The 26,908-nt window shown below is 47.2% G+C and overlaps 1 long non-coding RNA gene across 1 annotated transcript in view; it reads left to right on the top strand.

The window, feature by feature from the left end:
• The first annotated feature begins 4,176 nt into the window (after window positions 1-4,176).
• Window positions 4,177-26,908, top strand: part of LOC128327957 (uncharacterized) — a 46,122-nt gene continuing 23,390 nt past the window's right edge. The window contains exon 1 of the long non-coding RNA XR_008308921.1: window positions 4,177-4,318. This is a non-coding gene — a long non-coding RNA (uncharacterized LOC128327957). The remainder of the gene's footprint in view (window positions 4,319-26,908) is intronic.

The following is a 26,908-nucleotide window of genomic DNA, read 5'->3' as shown; positions in this document are numbered from 1 at the left end:
TTATGGTAGCAGGCAGGACTTGTCCCCTTAGCTAAGCAGGGTCTGCCCTGATTGCATTTGAATGGGGGACTAGAAGTGTGAACACTGTAAGATATTCCCCTCAGGGGATGGAGCCACTCTGGGAAGAGCAGATGGTTCCAAGTTCCCTCCCTGGCTTCTCCAAGTTAGGGCTGAGAGAGATCCCTGCCTGCAACCCTGGCGAAGTCTCTGCCAGTCTGTGTTGACAATACTTAGCTAGATGGACCAATGGTCTGACTTGGTAGCTGGCAGCTTCCTATGTTCTCCTCTCACAAATAACTCTCTGTCTCATATTGGGGATGGGGCGATCATTCTTAGTAGTATTACCTTTATTATTGTTGGGTTTCTTTTAAAGGAAGGGGTTTCTCCCAGCCCAAGTGGATCGAAGAACATTTCAATGAAAGCAGTCAACCCTTCAAGCCCCATTCCCCCACCCCCGAATACCCCTCCACTTCCATTTGCTGCAGAGACACAAAACTCAATTAGTTATTAATTGGTTCATGTTAAAATTCATTAACTCTGCATATGAAGCTTAAGCTGTAATTAGCTGTCTTCCTTGCCCTTTTTTAAATTCAGGTATAACCCCCCCCCCCCGCCCTTGTTAATAGGAATGAAGGGAAACGTAAGTCCCCCAAGACGTATCGGCTGGGGTCCCTGCGAGACACCACCATGATGCTGCCAGCATGGCAAACCCAGTGAGAGCTTCAGAGAAAATCTCACTGTTACAGCTCCTGAATATTTGTTCTTCAGGTAGGAGTCAAAGCAGAAAGAGAGAAAAGCAGCCCCCATGAGGTTTTTATTTAGCACACCCGATGTCCTGATCTTGACAACATATGTGCGCTTTTTCCTTTTGCATTTATTCTGCATGGATTCCTGCTTTAAACCCTACCCGAAAGGTAAAGCAAGACAGAGGCATAGCCCACATATGCAGCAGCATGGAGCCAGCAGTGATTTTAAAGTAAAATGAGCAGGGAAATTAATTTACATGTCAGGCTCCCAGGCTAATGTCCCAGTGCCTTTGGATGGAATTTGCATACATTCATGTTGCCTCTCTGCTTGCTGGAGATGGTTTGTGCAGGAATGGAGGGAGAGGCTGGCCCACGCCCTTGCTGTTCTGGTGCCATGTGGGGAAGGGGCTGAAGATCAGTGGGAGAGATGCATCTGGCTTGCTTGCTGAAGATCATCAGAAGAACCAGTGGCTGGGGAGGGTGCCGCCAGGGGGTGGGGGTAGGCGGCAGGAGGCACCTTGCCACCTTGTAAATTAGTAGATGCTTACCTCCTGTACTGCCATCCCTGAAAGCTCTTCCCAGCAGCGGCGTGCCACCCAGCACCCACGGTGGCAGAGGATCGACTCCGCCACTCAGCTAGCGGAAGCCATTTGCATGGCCAGCAAATGGCCGCCATGAATGTTCAGAGGCCAGCTGAGTGGCAAAGTTGATCCGCCGCCACAGCGCCTACTAATTTACACTTAAAGGGTCCTCCCACTGCCCCTCTGGTGGCGTCTGCACCAGCAGCCACTGATAAGAACATAGGAAACTGCCTTATACCAAATCAGAGCACTGGTCTGGAGAGGAGAGCTGGCCTTGTGGTAGCAAGCATGACTTGTCCCCTTAGCTAAGCAGGGTCCACCCTGGTTGCATCTGAATGGGAGACTTGATGTGTGAGCACTGTAAGGTATTCCCCTCAGGGGATGAAGCCGCTCTGGGAAGAGCAGAAGGTTCCAAGTTCCCTCCCTGGCAGCATCTCCAAGATAGGGCTGAGAGAGATTCCTGCCTGCAACCTTGGAGAAGCCACTGCCAGTCTCTGAAGACAATACTGAGCTAGATAGACCAATGGTCTGACTCAGTTTATGGCAGCTTCCTATATCCCTATGTCCCTCCAGCTCCACATTCTCTAGCTAGTTAGAGCTTGATTATCTATCCCACCTGCAGTAGAAGTGCACAAGCAAGAAGAACACTGCTGATTGATATTGTCTGGAGACATGGGCTGCATTCGCACCTAACGAGAAACTGAGATTCTGCCTCTCCCCTCACCCCCCCAAGTGTGATTACCTGTCCACACTCAGATGTAACCAGCAGGACCCCAACTGCAGACAGGGAGACTGCAGAGAGGCAGGGAAACTGGCTGCATGGGCTTCCTTCTGGAATGAAGGACAGCCCTGGCAGCCAACCACAGCCAGAGTGAGGGAGGAGCTTCCTCCCTCAATGCCAATTAGAGCTCAGTGGGACTGCAGTCCAGCATTCAGATGTAACGCTGACACCTTCAAACCTCAGGTAGGAGTGGTTCAAGTACAAACCGAAGGTTCAAATTGGAGTTTCAGGAGGGAAACTTTGGGTTGCTTTTAGGTCTGAGCGGCAGTTGCACACGTTTGGATGTACTAGAAAATTCAACCTCAGGCCCCTTCAACTACGATTCCCCATTATGTGTGAATGGGGCCATGGAGTAAAAGTTCTAAGCAAAGTAGTTTATTTAGGAAATAAATCAGAGAGATAGAGAAGCCTAGTGCCTAGCTGCTCACCACACCAGGAGAAAGGGAAGGAGGACAGAAGTCTGTCTCTCAGGTGAGAGAATGGAATTTGAGAATATTAGCAGGGGCGTAGCAAGGTTGGAGTCGGCCCAGAGACAAGATTCTAAAATGGCCACCACCACCCCTGTAGTTCAGCTCATGAAGTAAAGAAATCTTAAATAAGGCTGAATAGTGGTAACAAAAAGCACTGTAAAAATTTATATAGATATAGATAACCTATGTGCCACAATAGAACATCATCCTAAATTATTTTTAAAAGGTTTTGTAAATTGTGGATGATGCAAGTCATTTAATGGTACTAGAGAAAGACATGCTGTTCTGGTAGCTCCAGGTCTTAACACTCACATCCGTTTTGGAGGATGAATACAACTGAAGGAAGCCCAGGGGGTGCATGGCTGGGGGAGTCAGTCATGTGACTTGCCTCTGGGGGGGCCCCCAAGGCCATGGGCCCCCAGACAACTGTCTCCCCTTGCCTTCTTATAGTTACACCCCTGAATATTAGTCTAACAAAGGGGAATCAGAGTAGAGAAAGCATGGTATTATTGTTATTGTTATTGTTGTTATTATTTATTTTACATTTTATATCCTGCTCTTCCTCCAAGGAGCCTAGAGCGGTGTACTACAGACTTAGGTTTCTCCTCACAACAACCCTGTGAAGTAGGTTAGGCTGAGAGAGAAGTGACTGGCCCAGCTAGTATCATGGCTGAATGGGGATTTGAACTCGGGTCTCCCCAGTCCTAGTCCAGCACTCTAACCACTACACCACACTGGCTCTCTTACTTTGTACCCCTAATGCCACTAGCGGTCAATAGGATTGATGGTGCTAAGAGTCAATGCCATGAGGAGCTGCATCTCCAATACTGATGGGCGAGAGGTAAGGCACCGGAGCCTCACTCAGAGGTGGCCCTTCCATGAGGCAAGGTGGGGCAGTTGCCTCTGGAACAGCTCTTTGGAACGTATCTGACCCTTGCACACTTTGCAAGGAGCACCTCTCACACTCTTTGAAAACCTTGCAAGAAGCAACCTTCCATCTCCATGCACTGTCAACGTTTGCAAGGGCTGGTCTTGAAGGAGGGCTGAGTCCACCCGGCGTGGGGGGCAAGGCAACATTTTGTGTCTTGCTTCAGTCACTGTGAAACCTTGGGCTGCCCCCTGGCCTCCCTGCTAGAAGTTCCTGCTCAAGAATCACCTGGCCCTGTACAGACTAGATGTATCACCTGATCCTGACCTCATTGACAGGTGGCCCTTGTTGCCTGTTTCAACAACCGTGGTTTTGTGTATCTGTGGACAGGTCTTAGAGCCCCGGTTTCTCTATCTGTTGTGTAAAAATACTTTATTTATTTATTTATTCATTCATTCATTCATTCAATTTATATACTGCCTTTCCTAAAGTGACACAGGGTGGTTTACATTAAAATCAAAAACACATAATAAAACAATTAAAAAGTGTTTTGTTTTGTTTAAAAAAAAAACCACATTTAAACCAGATTAAAATTAGAATTAAAACTAGATATCATTAAAAGTCAGGCTAAAAAGATGGGTCTTTAAGGCTCTCTAGAGGCCTCCAAGGAAAACAATCCTTTTATGTCCACACAGAGTGCATTTCACAACCTAGGGATGACAACTGAAAAGGCCGGATCCAGATTGCCACCAGATAAACCACTGGCACCCGAAGACTGACCCCTTCTGATCATCTCAATGAGCGCTGGGGATCTTGAAGAGAAAGGCACTCTCTCAGGTAACTGAGACCTGAGCCATTCAGGGCTTTAAAAGGTAATAACCAGCACTTTGTACTTTGCCCAGAAACATATGGGCAGCCAGTGCAACTGTTTAAAGAATTTGGGCTCTCCAGGATACACCAGAGACCAATCTGGCGGCTGCATTTTTGACTAACTGAAGTTTCTAACTAATAGACTAAAATTCGCATATTTGTGGGCTTGTGTGGCTGGAAACGACCCGGAAATAACCTCCGGTGTCATTTCCAGCTGCCATTTTACAGTGCAGAGCCATTTTGTGGCCCTTTAAAAAAAATAATTCCCATGAGTTTCGAGGGAAATAAGCGGAATTGGGGGTTTGAGGGGGCATGGCTGGAGATCTGGAGAGCAAGTTACAGTACTTTATTTCTCTTATTTCTCCCTACCCTTTTAGCTCTTTTGGGGTGTGTGTGTAGGAATCTAACCCCTGCATTCCCATAGGAGTAAAGTTTTGTTATTTGTGGTTCCTGTATTCGTGCCAATAGGCAAGAATGAAACCCCTGCAAAATAAAGGGGGGGGGGGACCTGTACTGAGAAGTAAGTTTTCTTGGCTTCAGTGGGGCTCCCTTCCAAACCAGTGTGAACAAGATTGCAGCCTAATGGCTTCTGGTTGTGTTGGTCTATGTTGTGGAAAGTGTTTATTACATACCCATGGAACTTAGCCCCAGAGGCACCGGCCACAGCTTGTCCGCAGAGATCCAGAAGTCACGGATTCTAGGCAACAAACCAAGTCAGGAACACCAGGCAAACCGTCTGCTAGAAACAGGTCCAGCTCTCTGGCAGTCAGGAGCAGGCAGGATTCCAAGGAGTAGGCAGGAGAGCCAGACAAATCCAAGGTGGAAACAAGCCGCCCTGCTGCATGAGCAGCTTGGACTCCTGGTGGTGCAAAGTCTGTCTGGATTTTTCAGGAGACTGGCTGAATTGTCCCAGTAGCCAATGAAGCTGCAACCGGAAACCAATGACAAAAGTGGCTGAGATACTAGAACAAACTGGGTTGGGATGGAAAGGGCAAACTAGGGGCTACATCCTGACAAGTTTTTCCATCAATAACCCAGTCCCTATTTTGGGATGGGGCCATGGCTCAGTGGAAGAGCATCTGCTCAGCATGCAGAGGGTCTCCGGTCCAATCCCCAGGATCTCCAGGTAGGGCTGGGAAAGACCCTTGCCTGCAGCCCTGGAGAGCTGCTGCCAGTCAGAGTAGACAATACAGAGCTAGATGGGCCAGTGGTCTGACTCTGACTCAGTAGACAGCAGCAGCTTCCTTCCTTCCTTCCTTCCATACAAGGGTTCCCCACCAGTGGTAATTCAGTCACTGCTGAGCTACCATCATCCCCAGCCACAATAAACTGTCGCTGGGGATGATGGAAGTTGTAGTTTAATGACATCTGGAGTATCACCAATTGGGAACCCATGATTTAGTATATTTGTATACCATCCCAAACTCATGTCTCTGGGCAATTTGCAAAAATATATATGTTAGAACAAGAATTAAAACATAAAAACAGTTTAAAAACAATCCGCAATTCTATGTTCCAGTGTCCTAATCATGGTGGAGAGTCGAGACAGACAGATATCTAGCACTTCTAAGAATTTGGCTTGTTGATGTCTTCAGAAATGTATCACTAGCAACAGTTGCTCTCCTGTTTATAAACACAGGAGAAGGCTATTCACACGAGCAGCCCTTCCTGGGGTGCTCGCGTGGATAGGGTTGCTCCTGTGAAGCGCCAGGATCGAGGCTGATCCTGGTGCTGCCTCCCCTGGAAGCCCCAAGTCTTTAACTCGTGCTTTTACCTGGGTTAAAGGGAGTGACCCCAGGTCCAGGGTCATATCTATGCTTGGGCTGCACACAGCCCAAGCATACATAGAACATACACCAAGGGCCTGGTTCACGGGGGAATCCTCCAATGCAGGGATTCTCAATGTTGGGTCTCCAGATGTTATTGGACTTCAACTCCCATAATCCCCAACCAAAGACCACTGGGGCTGGGGATTATGGGAGTTGAAGTCCAATACCATCTGGGGACCCAACTTTGAGAATCCCTGCTCCAATGCACCATGCTCATTGTGCATTACATTATGGGGTTCCTGGATGCCAGAAAAACAAGTTCCTGACTCCAATGATCCCCGCTGCCGGGAGCAGCGTGGATTGTGTGGGCATGAGGCAATGTTCCGAAGAAAACGGGAAGCATCATCGGGGGCAAGGTAGGTCCAACCCTGCCTCCCGCACCCAGCAGGAATTTTGATCATAAGTATAGCCATAGGAAGTTGCCTTATACCAGTCAGAGCATTGGTCCATCTAGCTCAGTATTGTCTACACTGACAACATGGCTCTACAAGGTTCACAGCCCTACCTGGAGAATTCCAGGTATTGAATCTAGGCCCTTTGGCATGACACGTGGATGCTCTAACACTGAGCTACAGACCCTCTGAGCACTGGTCTTCCTAACACGTGGCCCACGTGCCAGAAAGATTAGCGCCTGGTGGCTTATGCCCCAAGACCAGCTGTTTTATTTCTAACCATGGTCTGTATGTGTGTTTATGCCAGAAGTGTCCCCTATATATTTGTGAAAAATGAAATGAAGCTAAAAAGAGTTGTTTACAAATACTCTGGAATTTAGGAGAGTGAATCCCATCATCTTCAGCAGCCTGGCTGGCACAAAGCACTCTGATGTGGCATGCTGGGAATTTGGAGATGGTTTTCAAGAAATTCCATAAGGCAATCTATACAACATTTTCACTGAAGCATAGAAGGATGAAATTCACTCCTCAGCCCAGGAAAGCGTACGAGCCACTTTGGTCTCACTAGAGCCTTCCTTCAGAGCTCTAGAAATTCATTGTTATGTTTCAGCTACCCGGCTTTGTTTTCTGACAGATCTGGCAAAAGTCTTCTCTCTCTCTCTCTCTCTCTCTCTCTCTCTCTCTCTCTCATCTTTCAAGTGGAAGGAAAGAACAGCAAGAGAAAACGAGATGGCTTGGAGAGATCTGGGCCAAACCAGTGGCCTAGATTATTGTGTTTGTTTATGACAATAAGAGAAAGCAAGAGGCAAGGGACTGGGACGAGGGAGGGGCAGATGGGAGTTGGAATGTTTATTCCCAACTTGTCTTCCGCTCCCTGATCAGACAGAGGCTTCAATGACATGCAGGAGACAGATTGAGGGCTTGCTGAAATTCTCCCCCCCCCGCCACCCCCGCCCAGCACAAGCCTGTACATATCAACTCTATAGACACCAGGCCCTTCTCCTTAGCTTTCCGTAGTAGAAGCATCTAGCAGGGCTTACCAAGTTGCTCTCTCCCTGTTTGGAGCCTTGGTGGCTGAAAAGCAGCTTGGCAATGAGGAGAAATCAAAGGAGGAAGCACCGTTTGAATCCGTGGCTGCAAAAATGTTTAAAGCACGTTGCCATGCATTTGCTACACATCAAGGATGCTCACACAACCCATTGCAGGGTGGGGTGGGGTGGGGCGGGAGGCTTGGGGGAAGGCAGGATTCTACCTACCTCCCCCCAGGTGATCAAAGCCTCATCAGGGCTCCACTGCTCATCCCAGCAGATGCCCAAAGTGGTTCAGGGAGAAGGAAGTCCTCCTGCATCCCACAATGCATTGCACAGGCAGCAAAGAGGCAGCCTGCTGCAGTGCAGCAAGGCTTCTGTCCTTTGCCCCACTGTATTCAGGGCTCCCAGCAGCCATTTCCAGAGCCTCGGCACTTCAGATGACCACAATGTGAGGTCGGACGGACTCCTCTCCCCTGCTACCTCACCTTTTGCCCGGGTCGCAGATCTGGGCTACCAGGGTCTGCAGCTGCTGGGTTGGGAGGCCTCCCGCTTGCCCGGTCAACATGGGCCTCTTGTGCAAACTCAGTGTGAACAACCTCGTCTATTTGTTTTTCCCCCCAAACTGCAGACTCATCCATTCCCCCTGCCTCGATTTAACAAGACAGTTCTTCTGTGTGCTATCCACCTTTGGCATACCTGGGGAACCTGCCCCTGTTCTGCCTTTTCAGGATGTGCCCCGATTTCTGCCTTGCAAAAATGTTGTGAACTGCCTGACTCTTACATGATTGCACGTTGCAGGCGATTTCCATTTGGAATAATGGAAGAAGTGTACAACCTGCGATTGCACAAGGACAAGCTGTATCAGAACAGCCCTCTTGCAGCGTCACTGCATGTGTTGGAGCCCTACAGGGGACAGGGACAGACAGTGAGCCTTCAACAATAACAACAAAAACAACAAAATATTTATATAATGTTTTCCAACAAAATATTTATATACCGCTTTTCAACAAAAATGTCCAAAGCGGTTTACATCGAGAAATAATAAATAAATAAGATGGATCCCTGTCCCCAAAGGGCTCACAATCTAAAAAGATGAGATGTGCTGGGGTTACAGATGTGCAAGAATTCATACTTCCACTGATGAGATGATGGAGGACATCCAGACTTATGTCTGAAAGTGTAGTCACTGATGTTGCCCCTTATGCATCATGTTCAAAAGTGTCTGGGTGAGATGCCCTTGAATTAGGAAGCTCCTTCCACCAGATATTTCCAGTATACAGCGTCAGCAAGGCTCCCATAAAATGTAATATAAGAAGTTATATTTAAAGGATCTCCCCCCCACACACATTTCTTTTTCAGTTACACTCACATATATAATTGCTATCCTTGATCATGTTATGTGCAACACTATTGAAATAAAAGTGTGTGTGGGGGGGGGGGAGTAATAGAAGAATAACTTAACAATTCCATCATCTCCTCCTGCAATGGGATATTTAAGATGCCAGAGATCAGTTACTTCTTTCTTATGGATGGCTCTTAAATATAAATCAATAAGCTGTTCACAGGACCCTAAACAGGGTCAGCGAAGCACCCAGCCAGGAAAGGAGAGGCATGCATGCTCTTTTGATCAACAATCATGTGTTTGCAAAGACCAAGGTAGGAGGAGGGATCAAGTGGGAGCCAATAGGATGATCTTTTGTCCACTCTTATAAAATGCTGGGGACAGAATGTGGGTTGGCCACACCCATCCTACCCAGCTCCCACATGATCTCTCTTCCCTCCTCCTCCCGTCATCTTTGCAAACGCAAGACGTCTGATCGCACAGGGCTCTCCTGACCTGGCTGGACACTCCTCTCACACCATTTAGGGTTGTGTTCAGGTTCTGGTCCACAGTCATGGGAACCATGTGTGGAATTTGTTGATGATGGGTGGATTTATAATGTGTCATCTCTTCTAAACAGAAATCCTGCCCAGACATTATGTTGTACATGCATACAGATGTCTACACAAGTACATTTTTTGTGTGAATGATTGTGCATGTGATCATTTCAAAAGTAAACCTGGGCACAGGCCAGATGCAGAGTATAGACAGGAAAGAGTACCACTGCATGTGCATTGAACATAATGCGTGAATAACTGTATTGCGTACAGGTCTGTGTGTGCACTCACTGTTCACAGATTGCACATGCATTGAATATAACGCATGAGTGGGGCTAAAGAGATTCCCTTACGAGGAGTCAGGGCTTGCTGTAAATCCAGGTGGTTTCATTATGCTATCAAAACCTTAACAGTGGCATTATAATAAGATCAGCATTTGTTTTGCCAAGAGCGATGAATAATACAAACAGCGCCTGCAAAAATCATTACTATTTCATTTCGATGGGAAGCTGAGAGCCACCCTCTGATGCACTGCCAAAATTAAGAGGATACAAAAATGTGGTGTGTGTACGTGTGTGTGTGTGTGTGTGTGTGTTGGGGAGGGGAGAAGAGTGATAGACATACAGCTGGAGGGGAAAAGCTCCAGAAACTAATTGACAGCAGGTATCATGTAAAGACCTGAAGTCTCAAATAGCCAGTATAGGCCTCTTTTTGACACCTGTAAGCAAACTCCTGTCCTTCAGATCTGCAAATGTGCCATTGGTAATTCATGATCATTAGTTACTACACTTCTCTGCTCTTCCACAGAATGGCTTAGGAATGGTGGTGTCCTACTCAGACTGCTTCCAGGGCTAGATTTCCTTACCTTCAGTAACAGAATGAGGTCATTCACACAATCAAAAACTGTGCTCTACCTGGGTTTGGGAGCTGTGTGTTCTTCCAATTTTTGGTTTTGTGGAAGCAAGGTAAGAGGGAAACCTGGGTAGACGTGATTGTGTGGAAGCAAGGTAGGAAGAAAACCTGGGTAGCTTTTCCTCCTACCTTGCTTCCAAACAATCACTTCTACCCAGGTTTCCCTCCTACCTTGCTTCCACACAACTGAAAATTGGGAGCTCCCAAACGCAGGTAGAACACAGTTTTTGACTGTGAATGACGTCAGTGTCCGCTTGGGCCAGGAATTGTGATCTCCAGTGGTTGTTGGCCTACAGTTCCATCATCCTCAGTCACCATAAATCAATGTCCTGATCATGAATCTGCCCACCTGGACGGTGATGCAGGGGAGCTTCTGAGCATGCCAGAGTGGGGGTGGAGCTTTGGACAGAGGCGTCTGGAGGCGGGTAGCTGTCCCCTCTTGGAATGAATTCAATAGGGCTTACTCCCAAGTAAGTGGATATGGGATTGTAGCCTTTACCTCCCCCTGGAAAAAGTTTTGAAGATGCCCGTGGCTTCAGAGAATGTTCTCGGGGATGCTTATAACTCCTGAATAGGGCTTATGACAGCTAAGCATGGAAGCTTCATGTTCAAGGATAAGGGGGCCATTCTCATGAACATCAAAATGAAGGCAGCAAACCGAGCCACACCTATTCATGAGAAGCCACAGGGAATCAGGAATCCCGCCAACCAAGCTTACTCAAATGTGGGCAGCCAGACTTTTGTACTTTACTGCGGAAAGAAGAAAAGAATGGCCGCCCTACCTTGGAGTTTGTGTGTTGGCATTTCCCTTTTACAGTAGCTCTCAACAGCCAGCAGCCATGTTAGTAAGAGAGCACTGTGGCTAGAGGGGCTGCAATCTGTGAATGTGCCCTTCTGCAAAGCACACAATGAAGCTATTCACACGATTGATCAAAACTGGGTACCGAAGGTCAGCCCAGTTTTGATCAATCATGGGAACCACTGGGCTCATGTGTGAGGCTGGTGGTTCCCCGGCAGCTAGCCCACTTAATAACCCCTTCCGTTAACCTCGTTTTTTTCAATTGTGTGTCAGCTGCGGCTGCTTGCACACTCGGGGGGGGGAGGTGAGGGGGGAGCCCAGGAAGGCATTGCATACTCGCATGGTGCCTTCCTGGGGTTCGGGGGGCTGGGGCGGTGCACGGCGCCGCTCCCCTTCCCCTGGGCCCCGGAGCTGCTGATGGAGCTGTATCCGGGCACGGGAGTGCCCGACCAGAGCAGCCACTCATCTGGGCAGCCGATCCAGCCGCCCAGCAACAAGTGACTGCTCATGTCTGGGGAGAGCGGGCTATGCCCATTCTCCCCACATAAACCCCGTCTGGCGCTTCACACCGATCATGTGAAGCACCTCTATGTGCTCCATTCCTAGCAATGTCTTCAATAGGGCTGGGTCCACCTCCAGCCCCTTCATGGTCAATCAGAAGGCAACCGATGCTGCAATGAGGATCTCCAGTCTAAGCCAATGCAATGCATGCTGGGATAGCTCTTTCAATCCTTGGAGGACCCAGCTCCTGAATTAAAAAACTGAGATCATGGTTGTGTTACTCGTGTATGTGCTGAGGTTGCAGAGCCAAATGGAAACAGGGTGGGAATTCTTTACTCTCCAAAAACTACCCCCAGATGCTCATGTGAAAGGCCTTTGTATGTCTCTATTACTGCCTGCTGGGACAAACAACAAGGGATGGTGGTCACATTACACTTTAGTTGCCAGGTTCTGTTGGAAATGGAGTGCTAGCCAAGGGGGTCATTCACACAATCAACAGGGCTATTCACATGATTAGCAAAAATCGGGCGAGGAGAGCCTAGCCCGATTTTTGCTATCGTAAGAACCACCGGGCTCGGCTGCGAGCCCAGTGGTTCTTAAGGGGCTAACCCGAGTAGTCCGCCCCATAGCCCGGGTTTGCTGAGCGAGCACTCTGCAAACCTGGGCTATTGGATCATGAGTAGCCGTGGCGCTGCTCTGTGCCATGGCTACTCATAAGGAGACCCCTGGAGGGGAGGTGAAAAGCCGCCTCCCGGCTCCGGGGGTCTCGCCAGCATGTCCTGCGCACTCGCACAGAGCATGCTGGAGCTTTCAGGGGCCGATCAGCCCCCGCTCCCCCCAGCCCCCACCGGCTCCGTCACAGAGCCTGCAATTGTGTGAGCGGCCGATCCGGCTACCCAGGGCTTCTGAGCGATCGTCTGCAGGGAGAGCAGGCGTAGCCCACTCTCCCCACAGTTTCGCCAAAAGCGGGTCTCACGGATTGTGAGACCCGCCTCAACAACTGTGCTCTACCTGGATTTGGGAGCTGTGTGTGCTCCCAATTTTCAGTCATGTGGAAGAAAGGTAGGAGGCAAAACTGGGTAGTTTTTTTCTCCTACCTTGCTTGCACACAACTGAAAATTGGGAGCACACACAGCTCCCAAACCCGGGTAGAACACAGTGAGCCTATTCCCATGATCACTAGAAAGCGGGCTAGCCTAGGTCGCTGACCAAAGTAGTAGCATGCTGCAGCTGATAGGAGGGACTTTTCAGTGTGATCTTTTCACATGGGTACAGCATGAGACACTTCAGTAACAGCTGGGATTTAAACCAGTAACCTGAGAGAAGTCAAGGGGGGATTCAGCCTGTGTGCTGTCACTCAGCTCTGGCCACAAGAGGGAATTGCAGGCAGATCTCCTATCAGAGGTCAGGTGTGAGGAGCAGTCACTCTCAGATTTGACGAAAGGAAACAACAGAAGAAGGTGAGGGAAATTAAGGCTGGGTAAATAGGGAAACAATAAATGTTGTTTAAATTCTTATTTAACTTATTACTTAAGTTATGTAAAGTAAAAAGGTAAAGTTGAGCCACTGAGTCAGTGTTGACTTCCGGCGACCACAGAGCCCTGTGGTTGTCTTTGGTAGAATACAGGAGGGGTTTACCATGGCCATCTCCCGCGCAGTATGAGATGATGCCTTTCAGCATCTTCCTATATCACTGCTGCCTGATATAGGTGTTTCCCATAGTCTGGGAAACATACCAGCAGGGATTCGAACCGGCAACCTCTTGCTCACTAGGCAAGTTATTTCCCCGCTGCACCACCTAAGCTATAAAGTGGGGTATGAGGAGGACTAAGGAATGGAATACTCCCTGGCTGCTAGGAATGCTTCTAGAACAGACTTGCTTGCTGGTCTGAGCTATTAGAAGCCCCTGTTGTTCCTTAGCCTTGTTTCACCACACCCCACCCACTCCACAGAAGCCAGATCTGGCAGCGGCAGGGTGCAAGAAAGATCCTCCAGTTTTGAAACCGACCAGGATATTAGTATCTGTTCCATCGCTAGCCTGCTTCCTGCCACTCCCCCTGCCCTTCTTGCCTCCCACCAGTGGCAGCATCTGGAACCTATTTGCTTCCTGTGCTTTAGGTTTAATTTTCTCCCCCTCACTTCCAGTCTCATCTGTCATTGGGCTGTCAGCAATTTCATTTCCCTTGGTAACTGTAAGGCGGGGGTTCCAAACCATTTTTAACAAGTGTACCGCTTCTATCACAAACCTTCAGCTCATATACCCCATAGAGATTGTGTGTGTGTGTGTGTACACACACACACACACACACACACACACACACACACACACACACACACATGCACTCTCTCTCTCTCTCTTAAATTTTACAGTTATGAGATGCGTTATTTCCCAAGTAAACCTGTCCCATTAATTTCAATAAGACTGCTTATGAATATCTTAATCTGAATGTAAGTCAGTCACTGGAGTAGCTCATCTCATAACTCTTAAGAGTGTGTGTGTGTGTGTGTGTGTGTGTGTGTGTGTGTGTGTGTACACATATATACGTAAAAACACAAATTTCAGTTAGGGAGGTAGGCAACTCCAGTCACTGACTCACATTCACACTAAATGAGTCATTAGCAGTCTTACTTAAATTAATGGGACAAGCGTACTTGTCCATTTCAACGGCAGTAGTCAAATTTTTGAAGCCTGTCAGTTAGGCCGAGGGGAGGGATATGCTGAGCTGCAGCACCTAGCAAGCCAATCAAGAGTGGAGGAGGAGAGTCTTCACCCTCCTCCCTCCCCTTCTGCAGCAGACATATTGACTTCAAGCCGGCAATTCACAGATGGGGAACAAGTAGTGTGGCTGCAGCATGTGGAAGCAGGAGCCTCCTAGGGGTGCTAGTACCTCCTGTTGGGAACCCCTGCTGTAAGGTGTACTGGCTGGGCTATGAGATGATGGTTGCCCCACCATTTTTGCACATGGGCTCCCCAGACCACCAAGCTCTTATGCAAATTAGCCCCCTCCTACTCTCTTGGCAACCTTGGCTCTTAGGAGGGAAATGACATCACGTACTGGGAAATGCACCTGTTGAGCTCAACCAATCGGAAAGAGTATGCAAATAAGGCTGGCAATTAATAACCATCAACAATGGAGAACTAGAGGCTGGGCAAGCAATGGCAGAGATTCTGGAAGCGTCGTAAAGCAATTATTTCAGCAGAAGATGAGCAAAGGAGTAAAAGCAAGAGTGAGCACAAAATAAACCTAATCACAAAGGCTGCATCCAAATGAGGCAATGTCCTTGCCCAGCTGTTAAAAGGAAGCAGAACTTTTGGCTAATAAATATTAGTTGCTCCAGATATGGAAGATGCAGTTTCAGCTTGGTGCTTGATTTCAAGCAGAAAGAAATTTTCAGCTTGCTTCTTCTCAAAAGCAGTGACCCAAAAACTCTATCATTAGTAACAATAATTAAAAGGAGTTCTAAGATGGAGTGTATGGATGATTGCCGCTAAAAGGAACATTCTCATTAATTTATTACAGATTTTTAACTTGGCTTCATTAGGACATGTCTGTTGAAGGCCGTTTAGGACTCATGGGAATATGCACTTCAGATTCCATCCATGTTGGCTCCAGATCCGGACTTTGTTGTCCAGTATGTAGACACAGAAAGCCTGATCTAATTTCTTTTAAAAAGAAATACGATGGGATAGGTTTGGAGATTCAAGTCAAAATGGAAACCTATTCAGAAAACCTTCCCCCTCATTCCATATGTTTGGAGGAAGGCTGTAGTTGATAAGTAGAGAGTGCTTGCTATCATAAATTGATATGTATGCATGCATGTATGTATGTGTTTATCATATTTATATACTGCTTGATATGTATATCCCTTGGTGGTGTACATAATTTAAAATACAACAAAAACAAAAAAAGAATTAAAAAACAAAAACAATTTTACAGAATAAAAACAGCTACACAGTTTAAAATGAATTTTAACTAAAAGCTTGAGAAAGCACATGCATCTTGAGGGTCTTTTAAAAAGCAACCAGAGATGGAGACACTCTTATATTGACAGAGCATGTTCCAAAGTCCTGGGGTAGCCCCAGAGATGGTCCAGTCCCAAGTCGCCACCAGATAAGCCTGTGGTAACTGTAACCAGACCTCCCCGGGTGATCTTAATAGATGGCAGGGTTCATGACAAAGGAGGTGCTCTCTTAAATACCCTGGGCCCAAGCCGTATGCAGCTGAAGCAGCAATAATGATCCACATGGAGGGCTGAAAAGGGGGTGAGTACAATGATGAAAAGGCAGTGCTGAGTGGTGCCCTGGTGGCGCAGTGGTAAAACTGCCGCCCTGTAACCAGAAGGTTACAAGTTTGATCCTGACCAGGGGCTCAAGGTTGACTCAGCCTTCCATCCTTCCGAGGTCAGTAAAATGAGTACCCAGAATGTTGGGGGCAATATGCTAAATCACTGTAAACCGCTTAGAGAGCTCTGGCTATAGAGTGGTATATAAATGTAAGTGCTATTGCTATTGCTATTGCTATTAAGGGAGTGGGATTTGTTTAGCACAGGTGGTCCTTTGCTGCAGATGTCCAGGGGTATGCAGCAATCTACACAAGCCAATTCAGGCTGGCCACCACTTGCAGCATTTCCGGCCATTACAGTATCTACAGAAGTGCAGCAGAGAACTGCCTTTACAGTGTAAACTGGACAATCCCCCCAACCTTGGTCTGTAACTGCAGTGAGCTTTCTTTCTCTCCTTAGCTGATCCTCAGCAGGGGAAAGTGGATATTGCAGAGCACAGTAAAGCATGAATGCAGGATGGTCCTATAAGTTCCTGATAGGACACAGTAGGAGCATCTGTACTATTTAAATAAGGTGGCAGGTGGGTTGCACTCCTAGCCCTTTCCTAGTTTCTCTGCCCTCCCCTTTTCTTTCAGTGCACATGGAAATGTAAAGTGAGGCTTCAAGAGGGGTACTGATAAGAGTTAGCAAGAGGACAAGCCAGTTGCAAGAGATCAGGACTCTGGTCAGCTCCCTTGCATAGGATGGATGCAAGATAACCCAGAGCAGTATGTTACTCTCGTTATTGTCTGGATGTTGCTCCAGTGATGGTCTGGAGTCAGCTTTGAGCTTTAATAGTCTTGCAGCCTGGATGTGGTCACTAGCTATGCTCCCTCTGAAGAAAACTGTTGTGGATTAAAGAGACTGTGAAGCTATTCTGATGATCAGCGGAAAGCGGGTTAAGGGTGCTTAGCCCGCTTCACACTGATCATGAGATTCACCGGGCTTGCAGCCGAGCCTGGTTCAGTCAAAGCGGGTAACCCGCTTAAGTAGCCCTCCCCTAAGCCTGGGTTAACAAAGTGAGTGCTCCGCTAACCCGGGCTTTCTGATTGTGAGTTGCTGCAGCGCAGGAGACCCTCAACCAGGAGGCTGAAAAGCAGCCTCCCAGCTCGGAGGCCGTTTGCGTAGGGCATGCTGGAGCTTCCAGGGGTACACGGCCCCTGAACTCCCCAGCCCCTGCCGTCTCCATGACGGAGCTGGCAGTTGTGTGGGTGGCTGCTGCGGTCGCCCAGAGCAGACCGCTGCTCGTGTGAACAGACCTTATTTAACACATGTGTATACCACCCAAAATGCAAGTCTCTGGGAGGTTTACAACAAAACAATAAAAAGGTTAAAACATTAGAACAATTTAAATTTAAAAGGTTAAAACTATTAAAAACCAAACAATTAAAACAGTATCTAATTCACTGCCTGGGTGAACAAATGTGTCTTGATTGCCTTTTAAAAAGTTTTAAGAGATGGGGAGGCTCTTATTTCAGCAGGAAGCATGTTCCAAAGCCTTGGGGCAGCAACAGAGAAGGCTCATTCCCTAGTAGCCACCAGACAAGCCAGTGACAACTGCAGATGATTCTCTCCTGGTGATCTCAGTGGGCGGTGTGGTTCATAGTGAAGAAGATGTTCTCTTAAATACCCAAGGCCCAAGCTGTTTAGGGCTTTATAGCTTATGATCAAGACCTTGTATTTTGCCCAGAAAATTATCGGCAACCAGTGTTAATATAGGGGTGATACGGTCCCTCCAAGATGACCCAGAGACCAACCTGGCTGCCGCATTCTGGACCAACTGCAGTTTCTGGACTATGTACAAAGGCAGCCCCACATAGAGTGCATTGCAGTAGTGAAGTCTAGACTTGCAGACTTGACTTGCATTGCAATACTCAAGGTAGGGCTGGGCAGGGGCAGAGCCACCATTGGGTGAATGGGTTCAAAGAACCCGGGCCACCACCAATCAAGGGCCACGAGCGTGGCCCCAGACATGCCCCCTGCATCTGACGTCAGACATGAGGGCATTACTATGGTCCCAAATGGGGCTGCATGGCTCCGTTTGGAGCTGAAATTAGCCCGTGCTGAGTTGGGCAGCGTGGCACCCAGAGTGACTCTCCCTGCCTTAAAGGCAGGGAGAGCTGTTCCTGGTATCGCTGCCAATGCAACGGGGCCGATCAATCTACCTCCCAAACGGGGCCAGGCAACCCCCTTTAGGAGAGAGATCAGTCCGCACTGCATTGGCAGCATGGCTGGAACAGCTCTCTCTGCCTTTAAGCCAGGGAGAGTGGCTCCAGCCCATGCATCCCAATGCAGTGTGGGCCGATCTCCCTTCCAAACAGGGCCGCACATGCCCATTTAGGAGGGAGACCACTTCCCCCGTGTCTGACATCAGATACGGGGACGTGGCTAGCTGGGCCCCTGCACCTGACATCAGACATGGGGGCAGGGCCAGGGGGCCACAGCAGCGGCTGCACACAGGCCGCCGCCAGCCTCCTTACGCTCCTGGGGCTGGGAAAGATCCCTGTCTGAAACCCTGAAGGGCTGCTGCCAGTCGGTGTAGACAATACTGAACTAGACGGACCAATGGCCTGACTCAGTATATGGCAGCTTCCTACGTATGTTCTTATGAAGTCAGTCTTCACACATTCACCTCTCAGCCATCAAGTATGCCACTAACATTTCATTTATTTATTTATTTTACATTTTATATCCCACTCTTCCTCCAAGGAGCCCAGAGCGGTGTACTACATCATTAAGTTTCTCCTCACAACAACCCTGTGAAGTCGGTTAGGCCGAGAGAGAAGTGACTGGCCCAGAGTCACCCAGCAAGTTTCATGGCTGAATGGGGATTTGTATCCGGGTCTCCCCGGTTCTAGTCCAGCACTCTAACCATTATACCGCTGTGTAGAGAGATGAAGACATTTGTTTGTATGAGTGAGCCAGGCCTAACCATTACGGTTTGTGCACACAGAGCCACAGAGCAGTAAATGTGCTGGAGTGTGATACTTGCTCTAAAAGCAGAATATGGCATCATTCCCCATCTCCCTTCATGTGTGGTTGTTTTGCTATTGTTTTGAGAGCATTAGAGGGTTTGTTTTGCCAGTCTTTTGTTCTAATCTCCATTCTCTTTTCACTGTGTGGAATGAAACCAATTCCCCCTTGATGCTGCCTAATTCCTTTGCGACCCCTATAGAAATGATCCTAGCATTGTGTCTCCAGCTGTGGTTAGCAGGTGAGCAACTCCCTTCTGCACTAACACCCATGCTGTTTTGTATCCTTTTCGCCAAGTCATCTCTCTTTCCGTTACAGCTGGGACCCATATTCCCAGTTGCCTGAGAGTTTCCTCCTGAGTTCCTGTATTATGTACTCAGTCATGGCGAATGCATAAGCTACAGCCCTTCATCCCTTTCCCAAGAGACATGGGAAAGGGATGGCTTTTGTCCTATTAGGGAAGGAGAGGGAAATGTTGCCTCTCCTCCATTTTAAAAGTTGATGCATTAATTAGCAAATTGCTCTGAAGCTTGATTGCTGCTCTTTTGTTTTCTGGGCTTTCAATTCAGGAAATTGCAAAGTAGAAAATGTAGGCTTTCTGGTTCCTGTTCTACTTCCAAGCCACTTATAGGACTTTTTGTATGGTGTTTTTTTAATTAAAGAGAAAAATTAAAAAAAAAAACAATTTGTACAAGCCAATTTAAAGATACATATTCCTCCCACCCTGCCCTACATCTCTGCTCAATACCAAAGCCCTATGGCAAGCCAATCCCTAAATTTTCAAGGGTGGAGGAGATAAACACAAAAAGGAAATCACATCATACCTCCATTACTAAGGCTCGGCTGGGCAGAGGGTCTGCCGAGAGCTCTGGTGCTGGACACTCTCTGCCTGCCTGCCTGCCTACTTCTTTCCTCCTGCATGGAGGCCTCTCTGGAAGCCCTGCCCACCTGCTGAACATCAGAGAGGCAGGAGAGGCGGAGAGGCTCTAGCAGCTTGCCTTCAAGCTGTACACAGGCACAAATGTTCATCTCCGGCTGGGCTGCGGGGAAAGATAAGTGGCTGGGACTGGGGGAGAAAGGAGGGCAGGGTTCACTGCAGTGTGCCCAGAGCGGGGCCTGTCCCAGCGGGGGGCTTGGGGCAATTGCCCCGATCGCCCCGCCCTAAGGATGGCCCTGGATAGGGCCAGTTACTCTCCCCCTGCTTAAATAATCACCATGTTAAATAGGTGCCTCTTTACCCAGTTAGCAGTAAATAATCCTTGCCAGCCCTTCATTCCCCCAATTGAATGATCCAAACATTGTTCCTGGGTTCTTATGATCACAGATCCCCACTTCAACTTTAGCAGATCTCTCCTCCCTTTCTTTCTCTTTAAACAAGTTTGAAACTTTGCTCTTTCATCTTCTTTTAATTGGTATCCATTAAAATGGAAACGAAAGATCCCAGATGATAAACACTGACAAACGCAAGTGAGAAATTTTCCGATTGGACGGTCCCCCTTACACAGGGCCTACTAATAATTAACAGATCGAGCAGGTACTAAAGATGCAGGCCTCGTCTAATGGAGCAGGAGACAGGGAAATATTAAAGGAATGCTAACAGCTGGCTTGTTAATACTCCGAGAGCCAATTTCTTACATAAGACACAAATGGGGAGGCCCAGTGGTAATTATAGTCTACTTTAAGATAAACAGGAGCAAAATATCTCATGAATCAATATCATAATCATGCTTGGTGTCGATTTATCTCCAAAACTCTCTGCTTCAGCTCCAGTCCCAATCCACTGTAGCTCAGATGGTGCATTCCGAAGAGCAAATGGATGCCTCTGATTCACACTGAGGGCATCAGGACCTGCTTCTGAGATCTAGGTATTGGGGATGCAGATTTACCCTCACTACCTTTCAAGTCCTAAGGGCCAGGATACCTAAAGGAGCACCTCCTCCTACATGATACTGCTCATCCATTCAGACTATCTGAGGAAGCCTTCCCTTGTATCTTGGGGAGGCCACCAAGAAAACATACTTTTTTGTGTTTGTGGGAGAGAACAAAAAATCATTTGTTGTTGTTGTTGTTGTTTTCTTCGTTTGCGGGAGATAACTGTGGTGGCGCTCAGATGGTAGAATTTCCTGTGCTAGGACATCTGCATGCCCTTTTCCTTAAAAGGATTTAGACATTTGCTGAAAACTATTATTCCTGCAGGTCTGTGGCCTCGATGTATGTTCTCTTAGTCCCTTTGAAATGTTGTTTGATCTTTAGGTCACACAGCTCTCAGGGACACATTCCTGCAAGTGAATAGTCCTAGGGAGGTGCAAACCAGTTTGGAACCGAACCAGTTTGACATTGAACCAGTTTGGTTCAATGGCTCAGTATTGAGCCACACCACCACCACCGCCGCCGCCGCCCTCGACTTGTTCTAAGTTAAAAATTATTTTTTAAAAGAAAAAATTAACTTACCTCCTTCGGGTCACCTGGCCATGCAGAGACCTATTGGGCATGCACGATGGTCTCCAAAATGGCCACCACAACAGAGGACAGGCCTGGAACAGGCCAAAGACCACCCAAACCGGGTGATTTGGTGCTGTAATGAAGGCCAAAGGTGGGGTGGGGAGCCTCCAGAGACTCCTCCTTGGCCATAGCTGTACCCCCAGAGGGGGTAGGTTAGTGTGTGTGTGTGTGTGAACCACCTCAAACCGAACGGGGTGGGGTGGGGTTGAGGAGTGCAAAACTGAACTGGCCTGGTCCAGTTCAGGTCCAGTTCAGACCCGAACCAAACTGGATGAACTGGTTTTGTGTACACCCCTAAATAGTCCTTTAGGAGGAAGGAGAGAACAGTGGAAATTTCTCCCATCTTGCATTCCCACAGGGCTTCTTTCATTGCACTGTGGGGAATGTCAGCCACTACGTACATTAAAATTTTTAGTAGAAGACTGCGTTGAATGGCCTGGCTACTTGCAATGCCATGGGTGGCTATGAAATCTAGGACTTTCTTGGTTAAGTAAAGTGTGCTGTTGAGTTGGTGTCGACTCTTGGAGACCACAGTGCCCTGTGGTTGTCTTTGGTAGAATGGAGGGGTTTTCCATTGCCTCCTCCCACGCAGTATGAAAAGATACCTTTCAGCATCTTCCTATATTGCTGCCGCCTGGTGGACCCCAATTGTGGAATTTTCCCGAGAAGAGCAGCTCAGTTGGCCAACTTCCCCTCCCCAATCTAGCTAGAACCATACACAATACTGTAAAATAATGTTATGGCTTAGTCACACAAGCATTCAAATCTAGATTGAATGTGGGTTACCCACATTAACATGATTGTGTGAACTCAACTCAAGGAGGCTATTCACACAATGGGGCAAAATCGGGCTAGCGGAGCCTAGCCCAATTTCTCACCATCGTTTGAACCACAGGGCTCGGCTGTGAGCCCGGTGGTTCCTAGGCGGGTAACCTGCCTAAGTACCCCTCCCCTAAAACCAGGTTTGCGGAGTAAGTGCTCCGCAAACCTGGTTTAAAAGATCGAGAGTAGCCACAGCGCAGCTCCGTGCCATGGTTACTCACGAGTAAACCCCCAGAGGGGAGGCGAAAAGCCGCCTCCCGGCTCTGCGGGGCATACCGCTTCGTTTTTACTGCTGCTTCTGTGTGTTTTTATGCTTGTATTTTATAGATTTTAAATTCAGTTTGTTTTTATATTTTTTAGCTTAATATTTTTATTGTCTTTTTATTGTATGTTTTAACTTTTGTAAACCGCCTTGGTAACGAAAGGCGGTATATAAATGCAACAATAAATAAATAAATACTGGAGCTTCCAGGGGCCGTGTGGCCCCCCCAAGCTCCCCAGCCCCCGCCAGCTCCATCACGGAGCTGGCAATTATGTGGGCGACCAATCCGGCCGCCCAGGGCTCCCTCCCTGCTCGTGTGCGGGGAGAGTGGGCTTAGCCCACTTTCCCCACTCACCCTTCTAAACTGGATCTCACTGATCGTGAGACCCAGCTCAAGGTGGTTTATGGCCCAAGATGAATCTCAGATTCCCACCTTGGCATGTTTTAGAGAATCATGCTCATGTCAGTAACCTACATTAAACCTAGCTTTGAACAATTGTGTGAACCAGGCCTCCAAATGCAGCCATAGATTTATACAACAGCATCACAATATTGGCGACTTTATTTCTCAGTCCTTTTCCTAATAATCCTTAGCATGGATCTTGCTTTTTAAAATGACAGCCATTTCTGTCATTAGCTTTGTTTACAGTACATCCATTGCAGTCATGGGATTATTACTACAATATACATTACTGCTTGGTTTCTGTGTGACCCTTGCCCAAAAGAACATGGAAAGGATCGGGGCCACTGGCATGTTGAAAAAGAGTTTTGTGTGATCCGGCCGATGGTGATTTTGTGAACACTGGATTTGTAACATTCACCTCTCGTAGTTGGACAACTGTGCCTTCAAATCCAATGTGTGAGGGAAGGGGAAATAAATTTATGCTTTATGACTTGTAGCTAAAACAAATTTTATTGGAAACTTTTATGTTTGTAGGTTTGAGTACTTTTTATAGTGAGGAGTTCTCAAAACTCCCATAAAATTTTGCCTTGGGGGTTATGATTACATTTGTATCTTTCCCCACCTTATATAAATAAAAAAGACAGTTTTTACTGTAGATGCTTAAATGGTTAGAATGGTGTTTGGGTTGTGATGAACTTTTTATAGGCATGGTGTTATAAGAATTTATTTTAAAAATAACAATAAACTTAACATTTCTTGATAAAGAAATTCCAGCCCTAGGTGAAATGAACAGGACCTTGATAAAACTGAGGTGGTGTGTCACTGGTGAGATCTGCTGTAGTAAAATGGAAACTTAGATGGAGTTTACTTTTTGCATGTCAAAATGTAAATATTAGCATCTATCATTTTATTCAGAAAAAAACACTTTGATACACACACACACACACACACACACACACACACACACACAAACACAACACAGCAGCAATAAGCCAATTGGCATACACACAATTATTTATTTAACATATGTGTACCCTGCCTTCCTAGGATGCTACTCTTTGGAGCGGCTTACAAAATCCAAAAAAGATAGAATACAAAAAATATAAAATTAACAGAAACTAAAAACAAGCTTAAGTTAAAACTACATTTAAGATTATGAGTTAAGATTACAAAACCCACCAGATAGAACCTGCAGATAAGATAGTATTAAAACCTCTCTAAAGAGATGGGTCTTCAGCAGTGTCTTTAATATCCTGAGGGAGGAACATAGGAAGCTGCCATATGACAGGGTTATTCTCATGATTAACAAAAATTGGGCTAGGCTCTCCTAGCCCGATTTTTGTTAATCATAAGAACCACCGGGCTAGCAAGCGAGCCTGGTGGTTCTTGAGCGGCTAACCCGCTCAAGTAGCCCGCTCCTTAGCCTAGGTTTGCGGAGCAAGCGCTCTGCAAGCCGAGGCTATCTACTCGTGAATAGCTGTAGCGTGGCTCTGTGGCGCGGCTACTTGTGAGTAGACCCCCGACCGAGAGGTGATTCGGGGGTCTCCCCAGTATGCCCTGCATGCTCACGCAGGGCATACTGGGGCTTCCGGGGGCCGCGCAGCCCCCGCTACCTCCAGCCCCCGCCAGCCCCATCATGGAGCTGGCAATCGTGTGGGCGGCCATTCTGGCCGCCCAGGGCTCCCTCCCCGCTCACTGCCCCAAACTGGGTCTCACGGATTGTGAGACCCGGCTCACTGAGTCAGACTCTTGGTCTATCTAGCTCAATATTGTCTTCACAGATAGGCAGCGGCGTCTCCGAGGTTGCAGGCAGGAATCTCTCTCAGCCCTATCTTGGAGATGCCAGGGAGGGAACTTGGAACCTTCTGCTCTTCCCAGAGTGGCTCCATCCCTTAAAGGGAATATCTTCCAGTCAGGGGCGTAGCAAGGTTGGAGTGGGCCCAGAGACAAGATTTTAAAATGCCCCCCCCCCCGGAAGCTCAGCTCATGAAGTAAAGAAATCTTAATTGAGGCTGAATAGTGGTAACAAAAAGCATAGAAATATATATAACACCTATGTGCCACAATAGAACATCACCCTAAATTATTTTTTTTTAAGGTTTTGTAAATTGTGGGCGATGCAAGTCATTTAATGGTACTAGAGAAAGACATGCTGTTCTGGTAGCTCCAGGTCTTAACACTCACATCAATTTCAGAGGATGAATACAACTGAAGGAAGCCCGGGTGGGTGTGCGGTTGGGGGAGTCAGTCATGTGACTTGTCTCTGGGGGGCCTTCCAAGGCAGTGGGCCCCCAGACAACTGTCTCCCCCTGCCCTATTATAGTTACGCCCCTGCTTCCAGTGCTCACACTTCTAGTCTCCCTTTCATATGCAAGCAGGGTGGACCCTGCTTAGCTAAGGGGACAATTCATGCTTGCTACCACAAGACCAGCTCTCCTCTCAAGGGGATTGAGCATGATGGAGCTCTTCTAGGCAGGTGTTCCAAAGCTGAGGGGCCATACCTGAAAAGACCATGACTCTAGTCCCCACCAGCCAGATCTGTGTTAGAAACAACAACAATGATTATAAAATAATAATTACTGTTGTGCCTATGTTGGCCCACTAGGTTGAAAACTGTAGAAGAACATACACGATACATTTCAACCCTTTTGAATGAAACCCAAACCTTGGGGCATGGTTTCCTCAAATAATCCTGCGATTGGGACTTTTACAAGGGACCTGAGAATGTGTCTGAGAACATCTTGGGTTCCCAAGTTGGCAGCTTTGATAGTTTTGAGGCTTAAACTTGTTTAAACTGGCTTGAATTTGAGTGTCGCTTCACATATGCCCTGCAACTCTGCCCTGACTTTTGTTAATTAAAAACTGCAACCTACTTCTCTACAACGTACATGGGCAGGGAAGCAGCAAAGGGAAGCACGGCTAGAATTTTAAGAGTCCTGCAGGCTTAGATAAGAATCTGGTTTAGGCTATCAGACAGATTGAAACCGGCAAAAGAGGACAATAGCAGACAAATATTACTCAAGGGGTATAAAAATAGTTTCTGAGATTGTGGGAAAAGTGCCAGAAGACAGAGGCTGAAGGCAATATGCACCATCAAAGGGAACTGTTGTTACCTGGGGCAGTTTTGAGTATTTTGCCTGAAGGAACAGTCATATCTTTTCCAGGGATATATTGTCTGTTCAGAACTTCCTTAAAGAATCATGGCTCCTTTTCTCTTTTCAAAAGGATATGCTAGTCTTTTATTAGAATGGTGTCCAGTTCGGGATTTACTTTCTTGGCTGGCTGCAGCTTTCTCTGTTTCTTTTGGGTTTGTGTTTATCATTGCATCATCTTATGGTTTTTTGCGATGCAATTTTTTAATGTTTAAGTATGTGAGCCATAGATTTTCTGCTGGAAGGAAACAAACAAACAAACAAACAAACAGTTTATTGTTTCTGGTCAAATGAAAATCGACACATCTGATGAATTCATTCTTAATGAGAAGAAACTGGTCCTCGATTTTTGTCAGTGCACTGATTTTGCTAGAAGACTGGTGGCGATGTTTTAGTTAACCTTTCATTTCCCCTCATTAGGTAGAGTAGCTGTCATTTTTATTTGCTCCCTGCACTTATGATTTGATTTGGACTGATGAAAACCACAGTTGGCAAAAAGCAAAATTACCTATATACTTATTTTTTTAAATGTCATGGCTAATTAGTACCTAAGCCTATACATTGTCCCAGGAAATATAATGAAAAGTATACAAAACCAAGTCCGCTTTGTAAAAGAGAATTCCAAATCACGGAGTCCTTTCTCACGATTGGAGAAAGGGCTCAAAAGGGCTGAGGGGAGGAAGCCTTCAAGAGCTTACCTCCCCCGCGGATGATCCGCTCGAAGAGTCTGGGCGTGGAAATCATGTGCCCAGACGTGCAGCTACCTCCTCAGGCACTTTGTAGGGTCAGGAGCTTGGAGCATCTCCCTGCCCC

Source organism: Hemicordylus capensis, chromosome 5 (genome assembly GCF_027244095.1).
Source record: "Hemicordylus capensis ecotype Gifberg chromosome 5, rHemCap1.1.pri, whole genome shotgun sequence".
In the NCBI taxonomy this organism is placed as follows: domain Eukaryota; kingdom Metazoa; phylum Chordata; class Lepidosauria; order Squamata; family Cordylidae; genus Hemicordylus; species Hemicordylus capensis.
Note: the sequence above shows the minus strand (reverse complement) of the source record. Positions and strands in the feature narration are given on the sequence as shown.